At 43.4% G+C, this 18,668-nt stretch overlaps 1 long non-coding RNA gene across 1 annotated transcript in view; it reads right to left on the bottom strand.

Moving 5' to 3' along the window:
• The window catches only part of LOC132658648 (uncharacterized), a 42,901-nt gene that overhangs the window by 15,512 nt on the left and 8,721 nt on the right, over window positions 1-18,668 (bottom strand). The window contains exons 3-5 of the long non-coding RNA XR_009598545.1: window positions 14,402-14,519; window positions 11,371-11,538; window positions 9,342-9,602 (exon numbers count right to left, since the gene is read on the bottom strand). This is a non-coding gene — a long non-coding RNA (uncharacterized LOC132658648). The remainder of the gene's footprint in view (window positions 1-9,341; window positions 9,603-11,370; window positions 11,539-14,401; window positions 14,520-18,668) is intronic.

Below are 18,668 nucleotides of genomic sequence, written 5' to 3'. Positions count from 1 at the left end.
CGCCTGCCTCCTGAGAAACCTTTATGCAGGTCAAGAAGCAACAGTCAGAACCAGACATAGAACAATGGACTGGTTCCAAATCGGGAACGGAGTACGACATGGTGGTGTATTGTCACCCTGCTTATTTAACTTATATGTAGAGTACATGGTGCGAAATGCTGGGCTGCATGAAGCTCAAACTGGAATCCACATTGCTGGGAGAAATATCAACAGCATCAAATATGCAGATGACATATCCTAATAGCAGAAAGTGAAGAAGAACTAAAGAGACTCTTGATGAAAATGAAAGAGGAGAATGAAAAAGTTGGCTTAAAATTCAACATTCAAAAAACTAAGATCATGGTATCCAGTCCCATCACTCCATGGCAAATCAATGGGGAAACAATGGAAACAGTGACAGACTTTATTTTCCTGGGCTCCAAAATCACTGCAGATGGTGACTGCAGCCATGAAATTAAAAGATGCTTGCTCCTTGGAAGAAAACTATGACAAACTTAGTATATTAAAAAGCAGAGACATCACTTTGCAGACAAATGTCCATATAGTGAACGCTATGGTTTTTCCAGTAGTCATGTATGGATGTGAGTTGGACCATAAAGAAAGCTAAGTGCCAAAGAAGAGATGCTTTCAAACTGTGATGCTGGATAAGACTCTTGAGAATCCCTTGAACAGCAAGGAGATCTAATCATCCAATCCTAAAGGAAATCAGCCTTGAATATTCACTGGAAGGACTGATGCTGAAGCTGAAGCTTCAATAATTTGGCCACCTGATATGAAGAGTTGACTCGTTGGAAAAGACCCTGATGCTGGGAAAGACTGAAGGCAGGAGGAGAAGGGGACGATAGGGGATGAGATGGTTGGATGACATCACTGACTCGATGGACATGAGTTTGAGCAAGCTCCAAGAGATAGTGAAGGACAGGGAAGCCTGGTGTGCTGCAGGCCATGGGGTTGCAAAGAGTCAGACACGACTAAACCACTAAACAAACACAGACAGTTGGAGTGCAAAATTCCAAAAACAAAACCTGAGTTGAAAGCCCTCTCCAGAATGTCCCTACTTCTAGGGGATTCTGAGCATTCGGCCCAGCACCATATCCCATGTGGACCAGAAGCAAGAATGCAGAGACAGCTGTAGAAGGTATACAGAACTTAGAAAGTGATCCTGTCTCCTTGAGGCCTTTGTGTGGGAAGCAGGGGTCTCTGGAGTTTCTCACTTCCCCATTGAGACCATTGGTGAACTAGCAGAGGTCTAAGATAGCATATTCAAAAGCAGAGACATTACTTTGCCAACTAAGGTCTGTCTAGTCAAGGCTATGGTTTTTCCAGTGGTCATGTATGGATGTGAGAGTTGGACTGTGAAGAAGGCTGAGCGCCAAAGAATTGATGCTTTTGAACTGTGGTGTTGGAGAAGACTCTTGAGAGTCCCTGGGACTGCAAGGAGATCCAACCAGTCTATTCTAAAGGAGATCAGCCCTGGGATTTCTTTGGAAGGAATGATGCTAAAGCTGAAGCTCCAGTACTTTGGCCACCTCATGCAAAGAATTGACTCATTGGAAAAGACCCTGATGCTGGGAGGGATTGGGGGCAGGAGGAGAAGGGGACGACCGAGGATGAGATGGCTGGATGGCATCACTGACTCAATGGACATGAGTCTGAGTGAACTCCGGGAGTTGGTGATGGACAGGGAGGCCTGGCACGCTGCGATTCATGGGGTCACAGAGTTGGACATGACTGAGTGACTGAACTGAACTGAACTGAACTGAAGGTCTGAGAAAGAGATCATGGGTTGAGGTGGGGGCAGGTGTGGAACTTTGACAGTAGGGGAAACATCCAAAGTTACAGCAACAGAAGTGTCCAGCACACATCATCTCGAAAGATGAGTGGAATCTAGTCACGGTTCAATGATCTCAACTTCGGGCAGAAGATGAATTCAGCCCTTCTATAGAAAAGGCTCTATAGAAGGGCTTCCCTGCTGGCTCAGATGGTAAAGCATCTGCCTGCAATGCGGGAGACCTGGGTTTGACCCAGGATAATCCCATAGACAGAGGAGCCTGGCAGGCTACAGTCCGCGGAGTCACAAAGAGTTGGACACGACTGAGTGGCTTCACTTTCTATAGAAAAAATTTGGAGCCTCCAGAAAACAATGCATAATCCAAGGATGTCACAAGTATACAAAAACACCCCCCTCATATACCCAGGTGCCATCTCAGGAAAGAGACGGACAAGGGAGAAAGAGAATCTGAGAGTCATCTCAAATTACATAAAGCCACTCAAAAGGCAGTCTATCAGCAGGGCCAGTGCGGCAGCTACCTGAGGGGAGATACACAGAGGCGAGTCATGTTCAGGGATTTGTATCATGAAATGGCATTGCCTTGACATCCTAGCATGTGGTCAGTGGATGGGGCTTGTTGAACAAGATATAGACCAGTTCAGTTGTGCCGAACTGGTGTGGCTGGGTGCTCTCGGCACAAGCTGCATCCTCATCCTACACTGGAAGACTATGCATTGGATCCATGATCCACTGGAAAGATCAGTCAATTCGAGAAGCATTCTTCTCAGAGAGGATGGTTTTGAACTCTTCACCTTTGGATGGGAAGACAGTGTCAAGTCGTTTGTGAGAGGGGGTCAGCGTGTGTGCCTAGGACCGATAATATCAGTGTCATCCTTGAACACCTTGGAAACACAAAGTTTAAGTCTCCACCCAATGCACTGAATCAGAAACCCTGGAGGTGGGCCTAGCAATCTGTGTTTTAACAAGCCTCCTAGGTGATTCAGTTGCAAGCCTGCTTTTAAGAGCCACTGGTTAGAACGTTTTATGTGAAAGAATTATGTTCAAGCTGGAAGAAAATGAAACATGATTAATTAAGTGCAAATTATGTCCGCTAGAATGGAGAGCTGGAGCCCAGGAAAAAGAACAGATCAGGTAGAGGAGAAAACGGAGAAAACAACTTTCTCTGCATATCAGAGTGATATGCAAATAGCAAAGCTGCTGATGATTTTTCACTGTTCTCTACAAGCTTAGCAGTAGGGCTGCAGTTCCAAGTATCACTCATTTCCCAGTCCTCTGAGGCTTGTTTTTAACCAAAAAGGGTCACAGTAGTAGGAACAGAAGAGCGTTTGCTTCGTCTTTGCTCTCACCACAGCTGCTGGATTTCTGGCTTTCCTCGCGTTCCCTACAATTACCACTGTTAATCGCTCAGGAGGCCCCGCTTGGCTGCTTTGGGTCATCCATCTCTTCCCTCTCTGCTGTCTGTTCTGGATACTCCAGCATCTCATCTTCCCTGATGCTTCTGTTCCTTCTCTGGATGACTGATATGGTTTTTGGCTTTGAATCCGGCTGACCTGGACATAAACCATATCACAGCCAAGAAATTCCCTCTACTTTCCATCAGCGCTACATTTTCTTATTGGGGGAAGCCAACCGGAGCTGTCTTTTTCAAGCTGATGTTTTGCAAATCACTCAGGGCTCCTGTTCTAGTACAGGTCTAGTCCTGCAGGTCCAAAAGTGAGTAAAAGTTGCTCAGTTATGTCCAACTCTTTGCGACTCCATGGACTGTCCGTGGAATACTCAAGAAAATAATACTGGAGCGGGTAGCCGTTCCCTTCTCCAGGGGCTCTTCCCAACCCAGCGACTGAACCCAGGTCTCCCACAATGCAGGTGGATTTTTTACCGGCTCAGCCACCAGGGAGATGCCCCTCTAATAAGCTGCCAGGTGATGCCGCCTTTGCATCTGCAGACAGTTACTTTGAGAAACGGCTTTAGAGCAGTAGTTATTCAGCTTTCACCACGTCTTCTCCCAGGCCTTGAATATAGGTTAGGGAGTGTAGCCATGGGGTGACCAGTTGTCCTAGTTTGACAGGGCTTGTCCTGAACACCATGTGTCTTGGGATACCCCACAGTCCTGGGCAAACCTAGTGACTGATCATCCCCAAAGCCCCAGAGCTACTCTAAATAGTCCTCATTCTGCTTCTCCCTAACTTCCTGCCCATCCGACCCTTGGATTTTTGCTTCTTGACTCTCAAGATAAATGTTTTCTCTTGAGGCTCTTCATTTCTCTTCCATGAGATGTCCTATCCTTTGGCAGACCTGTCTCCACCAGCCCTGAAGACAAAACTGAATTTGCACCCTGTGTGTTTAGTTAGCCCAGTCTCAGGAAGAGTTGCCCATTTAACTTGGTTTGGAAGGTCCCACATAACATTTCCCCAGAGTTCATCAGAACTAGGAGGCCTCTCTGAGATTGGCTGGGCCCCATTTGAACAGTTAATTCCTGTGTTTTCACATAAGCGTTCTCATGCCTTCTGCTCTGCAGACCCAGCAAGCTTTCCCAGTGCCTGGGAGCAATGCCCATCCTGTTTTGCTGCTTAGGTGACAATGTGGACATTATCTGCAATTAGAAAAAAAAATTCAACTCTGAGGATTGGTAGATACATATTTTCCAGTATTGCTACTAGTCCTTTGTACATTGAAACCATTAATTCTTCTAGGCACAACTTCATGCCTTATCATATCAGAAATACAGCTCTGATTATGTCCATCAACAGCCAACCACCTTCATTAACACTGAATTTCCAGGAGAGTCACTTCTAAAATCCCCACAGAAGTACAAAGCAATGGTTCTCAAAAATCTACTATGCATCATAATGACCTAGAGGGACTGATTGCCAAAACACAGATTACCAGCTTCACCCTTGAGTTTCAGATTCAGTTGCCCTGGGTGGGGGCCCAGAAATTTGCATTTCTAACTAGTTCCCAGGTGATTCAGATGCTGCTGGTTCACAGACCATGGTCCAAGAACCACCAGCCAAGTGGACCCATTCTATCCCATCGCAGATTGCTCTCCTAACACCCAGCAACAGAACATGCTTTCAAGGACAGCCCTTGATTCCCGGTTCATGCTGTGTGCTTTCCTACTCTGTGCTAGCATTCGCTTCATTCATGGATTCACTCATTCATTGTCTTAATCTGCTCAGGACACTATCACAGAATACCGCAGACTGGGTGGCTTAAGCAACAGACATTTATTTCTCATCTCTCTGGAGGAGAGTCGTCCATGATCAAGGTGCCTGCAAGTTTGGTTCTTGGTGAAGACATCGGCTGGATCATCAAAAAAACAAGAGAGTCCCAGAAAAACATCTATTTCTGCTTTATTGACTATGCCAAAGCCTTTGACTATGTGGATCACAATATAAACTGTGGAAAATTCTGAAATAGATGGGAATACCAGACCACTTGACTGCCTCTTGAGAAACCTATATACAGGTCAGGAAGTGACAGTTAGAACTGGACATGGAACAACAGACTGGTTCCAAATAGGAAAAGGAGTACGCCAAGGCTTTATATTGTCACCCTGCTTATTTAACTTATATGCAGAGTACTTCATGAGAAATGCTGGACTGGAAGAAACACAAGCTGGAATCAAGATTGCCAGGAGAAATATCAATAACCATAGATATGCAGATGACACCACCCTTATGGCAGAAAGTGAAGGGAAGCTAAAAAGCCTCTTGATGAAAGTGAAAGAGGAGAGTGAAAAAGCTGGCTTAAAGCTCAACATTCAGAAAACTAAGATCATGGCATCCAGTCTCATCACTTCATGGGAAATAGATGGAGAAACAGTGGAAACAGTGACAGACTTTCTTTTTCTGGGCTCCAAAATTAGTGCAGATGGTGACTGCAGCCATGAAATTAAGACACTTAATCCTGGAAGGAAAATTATGACTAACCTAGACAGCATTTTGAAAAGCAGATACATTACTTTGCCAACAAAGGTCCAACTAGTCAAGGGTATGGTTTTTCCAATGGTCATGTATGGATATGAGAGTTGGACTGTAAAGAAAGCTGAGTGCTAAAGAATTGATGCTTTTGAACTGTGGTGTTGGAGAAGACTCTTGAGAGTCCCTTGGACTGCAAGGAGATCCAACCAGTCCATCCTAGAGGACATCAGTCCTGAATATTAATTGGAAGAACTGATGCTGAAGCTGCAACTCCAATACTTTGGCCACCTGATGCGAAGAGCTGACTCATCTGATAAGACCCTGATGCTGGGGAAGATTAAGGGCAGGAGGAGAAGGGGCCGACAGAGGATGAGATGGCTGGATGGCATCACCAACTCAATGGACATGAGTTTGGGTGAACTCTGGGAGTTGGTGATGAACAGGGAGGCCTGGCATGCTGCGGTTCATGGGGTCGCAAAAGTCGGACACAACTGAGCCACTGAACTGAACTGAAGACATACTTCCGGCTGGTAGACCACCCCTTTTGCACTGTATCCTGTGTCTTTTCCTCTTTTTCTAAGAGGCTCCACCTTCAGGACCTCATCTAAGCCTAATTACCTCCAAAGGCCCCACCTCCTAATACCACCACATTGGGGATTTCAACATATGACTTTGTGGGGGACACAGGCATTCAGCCCAGAGCACTCATGGAGTCATTCATTCAATCAATGGTTCTTTATTTCATAAAAGTTTTTCACTCTCAGTTTTATTGAGGTATAATTGAAAAAAAATTGTAAATATTTAAGACATGATATTTACATTAAATATTTAAAGGCTAAAGGAACAGGAGAAAAGGAAAGATATACTCATCTGAAGGCAGAGTTCCAAAGAATAGCAAGAGAGATAAGAAAGCCTTCCCCAGAGATCAATGCAAAGAAATAGAGGGAAATGATAGAATGGGAAAGACGAGAGGTATCTTCAAGAAAATTAGAGATAGCAAGGGAATATTTCATGTAAAGATGTGCACAATAAAAGACATAAATGGTATGGACCTAACAGAAGCAGAAGATATTAAGAAAATGTGGCAAGAATACAGAGAAGAGCTATACAAAAAAGATGTTAATGCCCAGATAATCACGATGGTGTGATCACTCACCTAGAGCTAGACATCCTGGAGTCTGAAATCAAGTGGGCCTTAGGACGCATCACTACAAACAAAGCTAGTGGAGGTGATGGAATTCCAGTTAAGCTATTTCAAATCCTAAAAGATGATGCTGTGAAAGTGTTGCACTCAATATGTCAGCAAATTTGGAAAATTCAGCAGTGGCCACAGGACTAGAAAAAGTCAGTTTTCATTCAAATCCCAAAGAAAGGCAATGCCAAAGAGTGTTCAAACTACTAGACAATTGCACTCATCTCACATGGTAGTAAAATTCTCCAAGCCAGGCTTCCATAGTATGTGAACTGAGAACTTCCAGATGTTCAAGCTGGATTTAGAAAATGCAGAGGAACCAGATATCAAATTGCCAACATCTGTTGGATCATAGAAAAAGCAAAGAAAAAGCAACAGAAAAACATCTATTTCTGCTTTATTAACTATGTCAAAGCCTCTGACTGTATGGATCACACCAAACTGTGGAAAATTCTGAAAGAGATGGCAATATTAGACCATCTGACCTGCCTCCTGAGAAACCTGTATGCAGGTCAAGAAGCAACATTTAGAACTGGACATGGAACAACAGACTGGTTCAAAATTGGGAAAGCAGTACATCAAGACTGTATATTGTCACCCTGCTTATTTAACTTATATGAAGAGTACTTCATGAGAAATGCTGGGCTGGATGAATCCCAAGCTGGAATCAAGACTGCTGAGAGAAATATCAATAATCTCAGATACGCAGCTGACACCACCCTTAAGGCAGAAAGTGAAGAGGAGCTAAAAAGCCTCTTGATGACAGTGAAAGAGGAGAGTGAGAAAGTTGGCCTAAAGCTCAACATTCAGAAAACGAAGATCATGGCATCTGGTCCCATCACTTCATGGGAAATAGATGTGGAAACAGTGGAAACAGTGTCAGACTTTATTTTGGGGGGCTCCAAAATCACTGCAGATGGTGACTGCAGCCATGAAATTAAGAGACGCTTGCTCTTTGGAAGAAAAGTTATGACCAACCTAGACGGCATATTAAATAGCAGAGACATCACTTGCCAACAAAGGTCTGTCTAGTCAAAGCCATGGTTTTTCTGGTGTCGTGTATGGATGTGAGAGCTGGACCATAAAGAAGGCTGAGCACCGAAGAATTGATGCTTTTGAACTGTGGTGTTGGAGAAGACTCTTGAGAGTCCCTTGGACTGCAAGGAGATCCAACCAGTCCATCCTAAAGGAGATCTGCTAAGTCACTTCAGTCGTGTCCGACTCTGTGTGACCCCATAGACGGCAGCCCACCAGGCTCCCCCGTCCCTGGGATTCTCCAGGCAAGAACACTGGAGTGGGTTGCCATTTCCTTCTCCAACGCATGAAAGTGAAAAGTGAAAGTGAAGTCACTCAGTAGTGTCCAACCCTCAGCGACCCCATAGACTACAGCCTTCCAGGCTTCTCCGTCCATGGGATTTTCCAGGCAGGAGTACTGGAGTGGGGTGCCATTGCCTTCTCCGTAAAGGAGATCAGTCCTGAATATTCATTGGAAGGACTGATGCTGAAGTTGGAACTCCCAATACTTTGCCCACCTGGTGAAAAGAACTGACTCACTGGAAAAGACCCTGACTCTGGGAAAGATTGAAGGTGGGAGGAGAAGCGGATGACAGAGGATGAGATGGCTGGATGGCATCACTGACTCGATGGACATGAGTGTGAGCAAGCTCAGAGGGTTGGTGATGGACAGGGAGGCCTAGTGTGCTGCAGTCCATGGGGTCACACAGAGTCGGACACGACTGAGCAACTGATGAAGGTTTGCAGCATAATCTTTTCGTAAACTTCATGAAGCATTTTTTAAAGGCTGACAGAATCAGTCATGCCCAGTGCTGTCATGAAGTTTATGGGCTAAGAGAAGAAAAAAATGTTCCCTCTTGCTTCACTGAATGCTTCATGGTTTCCGAAGAGTTTCCACACTCAAGCTCCCATTAGATCCTCTCCAGAGCCCTGAAAGACCAACCGGCGCAGATCATTTCACACATTTCGCAGATGAAGGAACTGAAGGGGAAGCGGTCCAGCCAAGGTACTCCCAACCTGGGTCTTGCCAGTCCCAGGTCAGCGGTTCCCCTGCTCAAGCCCACAGCTTTAGTCTTGGCTCACTGTAGCCCCAGCCTCACTGTCACCTGAACTGTACATCTTCTTTAAAGCCCAGTACAACCCTACCTCTTCCATGATGCCTTCCCTGATAACTCTAGTTGATAAAGTTTCTCCTTCTGGAGAAACTCTCATTTGAAAAGATACACGCCACCAGTGTTCACGGTGGGCTATTCACAGCAGCCAAGACATGGGAGCAACCTAACTGTGCTTTGACAGATGAAAAGATAAAGAAGATTCGATGCACATATACGATGGGGTATCAGTCATTAAGAAGAAAGAAAGAACGGTGTTTGCAGCAACGTGGATGGACGCAGAGATTATCACACTAAGAGAAGCAGACCTGTGCTCAGTCACTGAGTCGTGGTCGGACTCGTTGTGACCCATGAGTGCAGCCCACCAGGCTCCTCTGTCCGTGGGATTCTCCAGGCAAGAATCCTGGAGTGCGTTGCCATGCCCTCCTCCAGGGGATCTTCTCAACCCAGGGATCAAACCCAGGTCTTCCACATTGCAGGCGGATTCTTTCCCATCTGAGCCATCAGGGAAGCAAGGGAAGGAAGTCAGACAAAGACAGATCTCATGTGAAGTTGCTTACATGTGGAATCTAAAAAAAAAGGATACAGATAAACTTATTTACAAAAGAGAAATAGACTCACAGACAGAGAGAACTTCTGGTTACCAATGGAGAAAGGGGAGGAGTGTGGGATTAACGCATGCATACTACTATATCCAAGAGAGATAAACACGGACCTGCTGCATGGCACAGGGAACTATGTTCAATACCCTGTAATAACCTACAATGGAAAAGAATAGGAAGAGTATATATGCATATGTATATGTATAACCGAATCACCGGGCTCTACACTAGAAACAGATGCAACATTGTACATCAACTAACTTCCATTTAAAACCTAATAATTTCTCCTTCTTATAAAGGTAGTACTTTATTTCGTTTCTCTACTAGCATTTAAAAAATATATAGCCTCCCTTTCTCGACCCCAGTCTCCTTGGTAACAGGATTAATAGTTCACTCTCCTTTGTTGTCTTCCAAAGTAGTCAGTTCTTACGGTAGATACTCAATAAAGCACTGAAAAATGAATCAAGGCACGAAGGCTGGAGAGATGGAAACTTCACCTGTCTTCAGAATCAACAGCTCTACTCATATGATAATCAATTTAGAATATATTTGAAGATGAAACCTGAGTGGTGTGTTATCTACACAAGCAGGGATGAGGAGGACTACCATTTATTAAGTGACTGCTGGGAACCAGGAGTTTTGTGGTATGACATGTTGCTGCCATAACCTAATAGATAAATACCATTGTTCCTATTCTCAAGTGGAGATACTGAGGCCCAGAATTGTTTAGAAATTTTCCCCAAGTTCAGACACTGATGGTTTGTTAAAGAGAGGACCAAACTCAATTCCATTTTACCTCATGTGGTAGCATAAATACAAGAAATCCCCTTCAATTGTACTGTAAGAATAAGACATTGTCTAGCGTTTGGCTACATAAGAAACTAGTTCAAAATACAGTAATAATCTCGAGATCACCTTTTAGTAACATAGTCTGTCACCCTGTCATTGACTTGGTTTAGCATTTCCTGGATGAATCCAGGAGATCCACCCAGTCCATCCTAAAGGAGACCAATCCTGGGTGTTCACTGGAAGGACTGATGTTGAAGCTGAAACTCCAATACTTTGGCCACCTGATGCGAAGAGCTGACTCATTTGAAAAGACCCCAATGCTGGGAAAGATTGAGGGCAGGAGGAGAAGGGGATGACAGAAGATGAGATGGTTGGACGGCATCACCGACTCAGTGGACATGAGTTTGGGTAAATTCCGGGAGTTGGTGATGGACAGGGAGGCCTGGCATGCTGCGGTTCATGGCATCACAAAGAGTACAACACGACTGAGCGACTGAACTGAACTGAACTGAGTGAATCCTTCGACCCATTTTCCCAAAAGAGGACAGGAATTTCACGGCTACTATCACTGTTACTATTTTCTTGCTCTTCACGTGGTCAATCGTCACTAATTGTGAAATGCTACCTGCTGACCTAGCAAACGTCTTCAAAAGTGGTATGTGCGCTAATAGAACATAACTGTTAGAAGAGAGAGCGTGAAAGGCTCAGGGCCAATCCTGGAAGGAGTTGGAGGTGGATAAACCCAAGCCTGCCTTCATGAATCTAGGCGATAACAACTCCAGCAAAAATGAGAAACTCAGACGTTAAGGCAGTTTGTTAGGCATTTACCACTTTATAGAGCTAATCATTATGAGGGAGTTTAACCAAGGGACATTATTCATGAACGCTGTAGGGCCTGGGAGAGACAGGTACGGAGAGAGCCAACATTAAGCAGAGCGCCGCTCACCTCGGAAGGTTCACCCCTGGGTGCTTACAAGATGCAGGCTCAGAAGAGCAGAGGGCAGCTGCCCTGAAACCCAAGCAGACACGTCAGAGGGACTGCTCCTCCAGAGGCGAAAACGCCAACTGTCACCTTTCCTCTTGCAGGCACTGCGATACTTCACCTTGTCAACACCTGTCAATACAAGTGGCAGAGGCTATTATAAGGTGTCCTGGCTTCATTAGCCCATTAAGATAGTTAGTACATCCTGGCCTCTTAACAGTCCTTTGGCTTTTTGGTTTGGTTTTTTTGTTTTGTTTCGATCTTTTTTACTTCACTGCAACTGTTTCAAGTCGTGAATAAATTCTACCGAAATCTAGATTCTTTGGATCTGCCGCGTGGGATAACGTTTCAAGGCACATCTTCAGGCTTTATAGGGTGTGCGATTCATAAAACTCAAGTCACAACAAATGTCCCATTTCTTCAACAGCTGTCTACTGTCAGATCAAGGAGCTGGAAAGTCGCGCAGCTAGAGGAAGGTGGAAACGGGGGAGGTAAATACATATTTTCTCTAACTCAAGGCTGGTAAAATGAATGTAATCCTGGCTTCAGTGGGCAGTTTCAATTGCTCATGCCCATGTCCTCAGAGACGGGACACAAGCAGAGAGATGGAGTTTCTTGAAAGTGGAAAAAAAAATAGAAATTTGATTTTTGACAGTGCTCCTTGGAGAGAATTCACAAGTGTCCCTTCAACCAATAGTAGGTAGGTTTCTAGAAATCTCTGCATTGGGTAATTCATAGTAAGGACAAAGTGCAACCTACATATAAAAACGAAACTTGTACTAGTGGAAGTCCTATCTAAGGCCCAGCTAAAGGGAAATGTCATCTTGTCTGGTCACTAAGGAGCTGTGAAGCAGCGAGGTTTATTTGTAAATTAACAATAACAATACTAGACGACACATATGTAAGTTCCACACCGTCTTCTAAGCACATTTAATCCTCTCAGTCACCCAGTGAGGTAGGTGCTACAATTACCCTCATTTTACAGGATAAACTTAGAAACAGAAGCTCAACAACGTGCCCATGGCCACACACCTGATGAGCGCTGGCGCAGGCCACCTGGCTCCACAGCCCGGACCCTCACCCAGTAAACGCGGGAAGTTCCTCAACAACGGCGTATTTTTTAACGTAAGAAACGTTATCCAAAGCTCGAGAATGTGAGAAATGGAAGAAAAGAAACAGAACTGTGCTACAAACGCCCGTAATTGATGGGAAGTTATATTTCCTGCCACAGTTTCTTATTGCTCTCTCTCCACCTTGCCTTGCCGCATGGACTATGTCATGCATTTTTATCTTCCACAGTTACTTATAAAACAGATATTATGCTTCCCATTCAATTAGTATCTACAATAAACTGTTCCCAACAATCTTTAAATACATTCTTACCTGATTATTTAAAAAGAAATCAAAACTTTTAATGATTTTTTTTGTTTTGTCCAGTTTCCCTTTCCACATCATGATCATTAGCTACAGCCTCTTTATTTAAAAATTTTAAAACCTCCTTTTCAGAACTATTTTATTGAAAACATTGCTTCCTTAAGGAAAAATCTAGTCACCAGCATCGATTCTCAATCACTCCAATGTTCACTCTGCTTTTATAATTTATTACTTTTTCTTCACCTTCAAGGCTTAGTTAGCACTAACCATTTTCCCTGAAATTTCCTATTCTTGAATTTTCATATTGTCTCACTTCTCGGTCATCTAGAAGCTCTCTCTTTGCAATTTTTACAGAAAACACTCTTAGTTGTTCTATTTTCTGGTACTTTGCCGGTTTTAAAATGTTCTTCTGTTGTGTTTACACATAAGGCAGTAATTGGGTAGGCATAAAACTTGCAGAATCCAACTTGTTTCTCTAAAATTGCGTAGAAATTGACCAATGGTCTTTAAAAAGTTCTTGTGCTAAATAAGAAACATGAAGGTGATCTACAAGTGTGTGTGTGTGTGTGTGTGTGTGTGTGTGTGTGTGTGTGTGATGTATTCTTAGATACTTGCAGGAATTTTGTTTGTCCTAAAATTTAAAAATTAACCAGCCTATGACCAGACATATATCTCCATTCCTCAATTTTGCCCAAAAGAAACCTTACAATATCACTATAGTTTTTATATAGAGAAAATGTCTTTCAGTTATAACTTTTTTACTTCTGATCCACTTGCTTCATTTTCAAGGAAACAGCCATTATTTTATTCACAAATTCAAGAAGTATTTATATAACACTAATAGTATATACTATATATTAACTGCTCTGTTAGGGGTACGGTTGCAATAAGACGTTTATTGCTCCCAAGAAGCTTACATCCTAAGTGAGAGCTCCATAATTTGCCCATTTTTCTCTTATCCTTTGAACTTTTATTCATTTTCTTTGAATGTTTGGACTAGTTATGAAGTTTTTCTTCTTTATCCTTTATTTCCACTTTTGCAAAACAGAAATTTTATCTAATGAATGTTTTATTTAGTCACAATCTATGCTTAATTTTACCTGTTTAATTAAAAACAATACAGTCTGTCCTGCTATACCATTATAGTTGCATTCTTAAGAAGACTTGTATTATCAAAAGGCTATTATAAAAAAAATTATTTCAAGGAGAAAAGGGACTAGGGGCTGAACAGTTTCAAATGCACAAAAACAAAATAATTTTTAGCACAGTAATGTCAATAAGTGTGCTTTTATATCTGTTTTTAACTCAAATTATGATTAATAAAGTTTTCTTTCAAAATCAATGAATATAGTTCTCAACATTACTGACCAAGTAATGTTAGATTTACAATGTAAAGTAAGACCGCATGTTAGACAAGGGGTTTCTAGGACCATGAAATAAATGGTTGCAGTTTGCAACTATCCCAGGTGAGGAAAGAACTATAAGAGCAATTGAACAATGAGCCATTCAAACATCTAATCCAACCATTTGTACGGAAGACTTTTGCTTCCATATGCACAACTCAGGTTCTAAACATGCCATCGCTTAAAACTGACAATGGCCAGTAAAAGGCAAAGATCACCTTAGTTTATTAGCGGTGTTATTTCCAATTCCACCTGCAGAGGAAAAGCTCCCACACCTTTGGTGGACTTCCATGAAATTCCCCGTCGCCTATAAGCCGGCAGAGTCCACGCTTAGCACTTACAGAGAAAACAAAGGAGAAAGCAAAGTGAACAAAGGAGAAGCTTTTGGGATGCTCATATATTTCAAGTCATTTCAAGGCCCAAGGAGTCATCAAAGGGAAGTCCTGTGTTTGACCACTGAAATGAAGTTCTGCCCAGGAGTAACTTTTACTCTGCAGGCATAGGAAACTCCAGAAGCGTGCCAGGGCAGGCAACACAGAAGGCCCAGACACATGTTACAGTGCACATGTGACAAAGTAGACTCTCCACTCCTTCCAATATCTGGAATATACTTCTTTCTCATATTTTTATTGTTGGTGCACAAAACTCTTTTGCAGATGGTTTTAAAGCCTTTAAAAAAGTAATTTGCTGGAGGAGTGTATTCATATATTGCAACTCACTCGGTGTCTTCACAGAAGTCCCCCAAATTGGAATCTTAAAATATGCATATTGGGATGAAAAAAAAAACCCAGCTTAAAAACAGTTTTGTTAAATGTCTGTTTTTCTAATCCAATGAATGATTTAAAAAATTAACTTCATTGTTTTTTAATTTACCATCTGTTAACTCAATAAATATGAATTCTTAAAGTTAACCTAATTGTCTTGAAATTTGCTGTTTTTGAAGCTGATTGAAGTTATTTAAATTAATTTTATTGCATATCCAGACTAGAACAAAGCATGTCTGCATTTGGATAGATCTTGGCTAATAATTCAAAAATAAATTTGCCCATTTAAAAAATAAACTAATTTTGTTTATGGTCTTTAATATGTATCAGTCAACTGGTAGAAATGCAGAGATGCTGAGATTAAATAACCAAAGAGATAGTATGTCAACACATTCAAACTTGCAGTCATTAAAAACTGACCAAGTACAACCTTTCATCTACTCTGACTCTTGTGCCATAAAAAGGGAATGTCAAGTGAGCGTCAGCTGAAATGCAGTTTCTTTTCACCCTGCCGCCTCAGAGATGCAAAGAGCTGCTGTGTTTCCTTAAATACAGTCCTTTGGTCAGTTTGTTGGACCAACGGTGGTCACGGCCTCAGGCGGACCAAGCAGACTCTTTCCTGAGAACTGTGGGAGACAGAAAGGCAGTCCTGTCTCTGGGTGGCTCTGCTGGGATATCCAGGGCTCAGTAACAACCTGCAACCATGCTCAGCTACATAAGCAAGGAGAGGAGCAGCAGGGCAGCCATAGAGGAAAGACAGAGGCGAGGTTCGGAGAAAGGAGAGTGATGGGCGCCCCTCAGCGCTTCAGCACTTCCTCTCCCGGTGGCCCCATAACACCCCTGACTCTGGATCTCATGAAAAGCCCCAGTGGGCTTTTCCCTTTTCTGCTCAAGCTCACAGTCTGTTCTAGCATTTACAAGTCAAACCAATTCGAACTAAGGCACAAGAGAGGAAATCTTCTTGACGGTGATGCTTGTTTAAACATGGATTCCCAGGCTTTCAGTTCAGTTCAGTCGCTCAGTCGTGTCCGACTCTTTGCAACCCCATGAATCACAGCACGCCAGGCCTCCCTGTCCATCACCAACTCGCAGAGTGTACTCAAACTCATGTCCATTGAGTTGGTGATGCCATCCAACCATCTCATCCTCTGTCGTCCCCTTCTCCTCCCACCTTCAATCTTCCCCAGCATCAGGGTCTTTTCCAATGAGTCAGTTCTTCTCATCAGGTGGCCAAAGTATTGGAGTTTCAGCTTCAACATCAGTCCTTCCAATGAATATTCAGGAGTGATTTCCTTTAGGATGAACTGGCTGGATCTCCTTGCAGTCCAAGGGACTCTCAAGACTCTTCTCCAACACACAGTTCAAAAGGATTAATTCTTTCTTTATAGTCCAACTCTCACATCCATACATGACTACAGGAAGAACCATAACCTTGACTAGATGGACCTTTACTGGCAAAGTAATGTCTCTGCTTTTTAACACGCTGCCTAGGTTGGTCATAAATTTTCTTCCAAGGAGTAAGCGTCTTTTAATTTCATGGCTGCAGTCACCATCTCCAGTGATTTTGGAGCCCCTCAAAAAATAAAGTCTGACACTGTTTCTTCATCTATTTCCCATGAAGTGATGGGACCAGATGCCATGATCTTCATTTTCTGAATGTTGAGCTTTAAGCCAACATTTTCACTCTCCTCTTTCACTTTCATCAAAAGGCTCTTTAGTTCCTCTTCACTTTCTGCCATAAGGGTGGTGTCATCTTCATATTTGAGGTTATTGATATTTCTCCTGGCAATCTTGATTCCAGCTTGTGCTTCTTCCAGCCCAGCATTTCTCATGATGTACTCTGCATAGAAGTTAAATAAGCAGGGTGACAATATACAGCCTTGACGTACTCCTTTTCCTCTTTGGAACCAGTCTGTTGTTCCATGTCCAGTTCTAACTGTTGCTTCCTGACCCGCATACAGATTTCTCAGACTTTAGTCTTTCCCTTTTCTTTAATGAGGAGAAATTTTTAATATGTATTTTATCTAGTTTTTTCTTTATGATTATTATTCTTCAGCCTTCCCTAAGCAAACTTTGTCTCTTCAATGTATGCTCTAAAACAGAAAGCTCTACAAGTTCAGGCTTTCAGCTTCCACATTTACAGCTGTAATCCATTGCCGATGAGCGGCTGTGTGTGGTGTGAGGCAGGGATCAAGGGTTTCCGGTTTGTTTTCCCTGTGGATGTCTAGTCATTCTAGAACCACAGGCTGAAACCACTTCCTCTGGCACAATGGGCTGCTTTGGAGAAGATGAAAGCGGGAAAGGAGGGCATGGAGAGACCATCTGAACCTGAACCAATCACAGTAGTGAAATGAAGAGGCAGACTTCGCTTATTTCACGCATCTTACTGAGTTTAAGAAAACATAGTAGTCTCTTCACTTCAGAAACGAATGGGCTGACGGTCCACTCATTAGAATTCCCTTCTGCCAGGAACTTGCACATAACCCGCCTGAAACATATCCTACGGCCGGCAGTTAGCTCCGGGTCCGTCCTAGGCTGTTGCCGGCTTATCCTTCGGCTCTGTGCGTACAACGTGCATCCCTTAGTGTTCCAGACATTAACTGAGATCGAGAGGAGGACTGTATCCCTTAGGTGGGATAGACTGTATCTGCCCAAGAATACTGAATGAAACCAAACTGAAAACCAAGTCAAAATAGGAGTCAACTGCTGGTCCTGCTCGTCTGTTCTGTCCCACTTTCGCAACATCATTGGAGCTTTTGTTGTCCTTTCAGTTGGATAAATCAACTTCCAAGTTACCTTAGAATAATTACTTAGATCTTAAAATAATAACCTTACTGTTTTAGAAACGACCCCAAACTATGAATGATTCTCAAAATCCACTGATTTGCAATATGCAAGTCACAGGTGAGCTGCATATAAGTCATCCTTCTGGAACACACAGAAAATGTTTAATATCGGCCCAAAACACTGGAGATCAAACCAGTCAATCCTAAAGGAAATCAGTCCTGAATATTTATTAGAAGGACAGATGCTGAAGCTGAAACTCCAACACTTTGGCCACCTGATGGGAAGAGCTGACTCACTGGAAAAGACCTTGATGCTGGGAAAGACTGAAGGCAGGAGGAGAAGGGGACGACAGAGGATGAGATGGTTGGATGGCATCACTGCCTCAATGGTCATGAGTTTGAGCAAGCTCAAGGAGATGGTGATGGACAGGCAAGCCTGGCATGCTGCAGTCCACGAGGTCGCAAAGAGTCGGAAACGAGTGAGCGACACCTGAAGTGAAAAGCACTGGGGTGAATGGATGAGGTACCTGGGTCGGGGACTGTAATAACCTAAGCCTTTCCCAGGCCCTGTTGGATCTCCTGGAAAGCTGAAGGCCTCAGTGTATCGATACATAGGTTGTCTGTCTGTAACAGAGCAGCTGGCTCATTCTCATCTGCTGCTGCTAAGTCGCTTCAGTCGTGTCTGACTCTGTGCGACCCCTGCGACCCCACAGATGGCAGCCCACCAGGCTCTGCTATCCCTGGGATTCTCCAGGCAAGAATTCTGGAGTGGGTTGCCATTTCCTTCTCCAATGCATGCATGCATGCTAAGTCACTTCAGTCGTGTCCGACTCTGTGCGACCCCATAGATAGCAGCCCACCAGGGTCCTCTGTCCACGGGATTCTCTAGGCAAGAACACTGGAGTGGGCTGCCATTTCCTTCTCCATCATTCTCA

Source organism: Ovis aries, chromosome 1, assembly GCF_016772045.2.
Source record: "Ovis aries strain OAR_USU_Benz2616 breed Rambouillet chromosome 1, ARS-UI_Ramb_v3.0, whole genome shotgun sequence".
In the NCBI taxonomy this organism is placed as follows: Eukaryota; Metazoa; Chordata; class Mammalia; order Artiodactyla; family Bovidae; genus Ovis; species Ovis aries.
Note: the sequence above shows the minus strand (reverse complement) of the source record. Positions and strands in the feature narration are given on the sequence as shown.